The sequence below is a fragment of the Adiantum capillus-veneris genome, chromosome 4, assembly GCF_014529385.1.
Source record: "Adiantum capillus-veneris isolate H3 chromosome 4, ASM1452938v2, whole genome shotgun sequence".
Taxonomy (NCBI): domain Eukaryota; kingdom Viridiplantae; phylum Streptophyta; class Polypodiopsida; order Polypodiales; family Pteridaceae; genus Adiantum; species Adiantum capillus-veneris.
In genome coordinates this window covers 21254070-21259229 of record NC_140934.1, presented here as the reverse complement: position 1 = coordinate 21259229, position 5160 = coordinate 21254070, and the positions used below count along the sequence as shown (strand labels likewise).

The 5160-nt window shown below is 45.4% G+C and overlaps 1 pseudogene; it reads right to left on the bottom strand.

The window, feature by feature from the left end:
- Positions 1-1691: 1691 nt before the first annotated feature.
- Positions 1692-2906, bottom strand: LOC147458842 (uncharacterized; annotated as a pseudogene).
- Positions 2907-5160: the final 2254 nt, after the last annotated feature.

The window sequence follows — 5160 nt, the reverse complement described above, 5'->3', positions numbered from 1 at the left end:
CTTTTCAATAAAAAAGATTTCAAAAGTTATCTACATAGCACTCTTAGTCGTGCTATTTCAACAAGATCAAGATATTGAGCTAGAGCTCAACATACTTCTCTTAAATCTATTTTTTGGCTCTAACTCAAGTAAGTCTTGTAATGACGAATCAACCCAAGCTCTTGCTTTAAGACCATGAACCTAAGATTGGGAAAGAAATAGGGATTAAACAACCTAATGTAAATTGGTGGACCAAGCTGCAATGATTGCAAGAGATTGCTCAACCAACATAGATCTCTCTCTCTCTCTCTCTCTCTCTCTCAACCTAGAGGCAAGGAGAAATAGTGGGCCTTCTCAAGCCATACTACTATGCTACACGCAGGTACTCCTCATTTCTTGCCCACCTATGCATGCCAAACTACACACTAGCTTGGCATTGAATGCAACTAGCTAGCCCATTGCATATACTAGTTGTACTCCCCTATCCATATAGTTCCACACACTATAAGTAGAGCTCCATACCCCCATCCATATTAACAATACATAGACCCCAAGTCAAACTATCTTGTTTGGTTGCAAGTTCATTTTCAATCTCGTAACCTAGCGGTCAAGGTGGAATACGTTCCCTTTTTGTTGGATACCCAGAGGAGACATACTCTATACCATTTTGTCTCATAAACCAAATTTGGTATCGAGGAGACGCCAATAAAGCTCTCTCTCTCTCTCTCTCTCTCTCTCTCAACTCTTCAGTGTTTGTTGTTTTGCCCTCGCACTTGTGAAAACTGGGCTGCCTTGTAGTAGCCATAGATACCACATACTGGGTCGCACCCCCCCCCCCCCCCCCGCCCCATAAAAAAAACCAGAATTAAAAAAGTGAGGCAGCTTGGGCTTCACTTAATAAAGGGCCTATCAATCGCTCGCCTTGCTAAGGAAGCCTCTTTTAAGGAGTAAGAGCGCCTTCTCATAGGACTGCTAGCGGGATTTTTAAAGGGCATTCGTTCTCTCACACCCCCTCCCGTACACCTGCTGAACACGCTGCTCAATGAACTTTGGAGCAGGTTTTCCCTCCAATGTGGAGGGTTGTTGGACCGCCCTCTAAAACATCGAATCGCATCCGAAACTGGATGTAGGCGACTAGTCAACTTGATTTTTGAAGCCAATAATGACCGAACAACATACACAGCCAGGCACCAGCAACACCTTCAACCGGCTGTAGGCTTGGTGTATGGCAATGCATAACCATTGGAAAGTAGACCGCCTGCTTTTGTCGGCCCTTTCGCTCAACGGCAATTGTAGGGCTTCTATGGGCAGGCGCTCACCAAAGAACCTAAGCCTACATTTTGAAATTTGAAAATTCATCTCAAGAATCTACTAAATCAAGTTTAGATGCACAAGAATTTCGCATTGGCACCCGGACAATAACACATGGCTAAAGAAAGGCCCCCAAGCAATGCATTAAATAAGAAAGTAAATAGTTAATTCTTCTTCATTGCATATACAAACTTCATAACTGTCCTTGATCATAACAGAGCTAATCCAAAGAAAGACATGTATTGCATCATCACATAAGAATCACAAACGATATCCCATTTCTACACTTTCCGCCTATTTGAAAACCATCATAGTGGCACAAGCAGAGAGAAGAAGACACCACATACATGATAGAAGGTGCCCATTCTTCAATACAGTTCCAGAAGATTTTGAAAAGACTCTACCAAACTAACATAATGCACAAATTCAGCTATTCTCAATATATTACAGTTGTTAATCAGGCATGTGACATGTTTGACATTACAAGAAGTCGAGCGTTATTGATATCAACAGCACAATACACAATGCATTACTGCATATCCCCCCGGGCTAATGGAGCAACACAAGAGAGACCACAAGGGAAGCTGCTTATCAGCTTCCTCATACTGCGATCTTCCCGCCTCCAAGACACTTATCTGAAAGGAAAACGTACATAATGACATGAGGTCCCTACAAGGACTCACCTGTACAGATTACCGTCTGGCATGATTACAGAAATGTCATCACCAGCGTACTCAACAACTTGTTGGTGGCAGAAGACCAACATGTAAAGTAAATGGTCCTCCAAATAGTCCCCATACAGAAGTGACATCCACTGCACATTATTGGCATCCACCCTCCCATGAGCACCAGAATGACATGTCACCAGCACTGATCAGTTTCCCAGTTCCTGCCTGAGTACGGCGTGCGTGGTGTGAATGTCGCAGTGGCCGCATTTGGACCCCTTGGAGTATAGAGCTGACTGCGTGGAGTGTAAGCACTGGCCGTTGTCCTTGGCGTAAAGGGCTCGCCATGCTTGGCAAATATTCTGGGTGAGGGACTGCAGAAGTGGGGAGTCCTTAGATCTGTTGTGAATGATGGCGAAGACTGAAATGACAACTCGAGGTCATAGCGTGCACGGGCTTGAGGATCCTTCAGTGTATTGTATGCTGCATGTATCTGGAGAAAAAGGAGAGAGGAGGCCTCCCTCTGTTCCATAGGCGTCTTGTCCGGATGATGCTGCCGGGCAAGCCGCCAGAAAGAGGTCTTGATCTCTTGCTGGCTTGCAGAAGGTGGTACATGAAGGATCTCATAAGCAGTGGGGGACCGGCCATCGGAAGTTGGAGGGAGAGGCTTCTTCCGAATGTGATAAGGAGAGGGGAGGGGTCAGGCCCTACTGGGAGCCTGCGATGGGGCATTTCTACAGGGGACAAAACCGTGATTTGGCCTTGGAATCGGCGCGTAACCAAGGCGGAAGGCTTCAAAAGAAGAGGGAAAAGCCCGCGAAGTGGAAGGGGAGAGTCTGTAAGGTCTGGTCATGGAGGATGAGTTCGGGGGCGATGCCGGGGGAGGGGGGGGTCGGGAAGGAAGGAGGTCGACCTGTGAAGCTTGCTGGGGCTGTCGTGCTCCATAGCCATGCTGCTGCTGCAGACGGCTCTGGGGGGAGAGCATCTGCATCACCTAATGCTTTGCGTCTGCGAGAGGGAGGAATCGTAAGGATCAGGCCGCCCGACTTCTTCTGTGTTCGTTGAGAACTTGGGACGAACAAGAAAGGGGCTATTTCATACGACCAAGTCTGCCCATTACTACGGTACGGGAACCTTGAACCAATCCCATCTTTTAGCCAAAACTTTGGTGGGTCAAATTGGCTCCTTTGCTAACAAATCCCTCGTGGCCAACCGAGGGTTGTTTATTAATTAAATTGAAAGATTCTCAAATTGTAATTCAAAAAAAAAAAGTTAGGCAATTTGGGAGAAAAAAATCTTTAACAGCTAGTTTTACGGTGCTCTCTCTCTCTCTCTTCTCTCTCTCTCTCTCCTCAGCTTGCACCATGGCCATAACTATTCGATTCTCTCTCTGTGTGTGTTGTGTCTCTCTCTCTCTCTCTCTCTCTCTCTCTTCTCTCTCTCTCTCTCTCACACACACACACACACACACACACAGCTTGCTATATCCTTATTATACTTGCAACATGGCCTATGGGCCATGACCCTCTTGGGCCTCTCTCTCTCTCTCTCTCTCTCTCTTCTCTCTTTCTTTCTCTCTCTCTCTCTCTCTCACACACACACACACACACACAGTGCACACACACACCCCTCCTAGGCGTGTGTCAAATTGATGATGAGGGTAGGTCAAGGATCTTTTTTACGACAACCCAAGATAGAGCAAGCCCATCGAAATGCTTCCTATGGTAGTCCATGTAGCTATGTTCTGGTAAAGCTAGCAGCTAATCGATGTCGAGGTACATGATATTTAGCGGATAGACGGGTTGCTATGAATGCAAGTGCGAGCATGACAATAGGGTATTGCAGTTGCGAGAAGTAGAACAACCCAGTGTTAGAAAAAAACGGGGGTCCAGAGTATATTAACAGGTTGAATTCTAAAATCTCTCGGTTAGATTTTGAGCTTGTCTTGAAGAAAACCTGGAAATTTTCACAAGTTGTAGTGTAATTACCGGCAAAAGCTTCAAGTTTTGACATAAAAACCAGGAGAATTTCAAGTTTGCCCTTATTTTCTTCGGTTAGGAAAAATGTATTTTTCTAGCCCTGGAACAACCAGGGATAGTCATCTTACGGATCAAGGTTGAGGTAGTATGATCTGCACTTTTTCCATGTGTGGTTGAGGTAAGAGGATGTTGTCATGGAAGGTGACGAAGGGTGGAGGTTTCAGAGGTGGAGATCGTCGATGCCATAGAGAAGGAGTTGCGGGGTGGGATTAATATCTTAGTCCAAGGCTTTAATTTGAGAAAAGCCACGTCATAGGCTCAATGAAGTCACGAAGTAGTTATGCAAGTAGCCACCCCTCATGACTTTGAATATAGTTGCAAGGCGCTATTTCAACTCCTTTGTTGCAAGCCAACTCGTTAGTGCTCTTTACCTTTTCCCCCACCTACAATGGGCCTATAAAAAGACAACAAACCTTGACTCATCCTTAAACTCACTATAGTTGCAAGACAATAGCTTCAACTCCTTCAGTGCCTCTTTATCTCTTCCCCTACCTACAATGGGCCTACAAAAAGACAACAAACCATGACTCATCACTATTATCTTGATCCCCCTCTAGATCAACAAGGTGAGAAGGCACCACGGCCTCCTAAGTTAAGAGGAGATCAGAGAGAGTAAGTTTAAATAATTGCCAACCATCACATGGAATTTTTGTTGCGTTTTGCTATAAAATTGTATGATCTATTATACATACTAGTAAAACGGCGTCGCCTTTGGCAACAACATAGCTCCTCTTACCCTCAATCCCATTGCTCTACTCTCTCTCTCTCGCTCTCGCGAGCACTGCACGAAATAAATTTGAACGTCGCCATCATTAGTTCTATCCATAAATTCCCTCTCTCTCACTTGCCAATTGTGATTCTTTCTCTCACCCGATGCGATCGTTTAAATTCGCTCCCACACACCAAATGCTCCTAAGAGCGCCACGTGTCAGGGGGGCTGGAATTGGAATTGGGGTTGCAGGAAAACACACATAGCTTGAAGAAGAGGAAGGAAGCTCAAGGCACACAACAGAGAGTGTATTACTTAGTGTACAATGGAAAGATAGATAGCCCTAGAGTGATGGACGTATATACAATGCACGGGGGGAAAAAACCTCCTAAAGAGGGAAAAAATGCCCCGGCGGTCCTAGTGTGTTCACACACACATCACTACTACATGTATATGG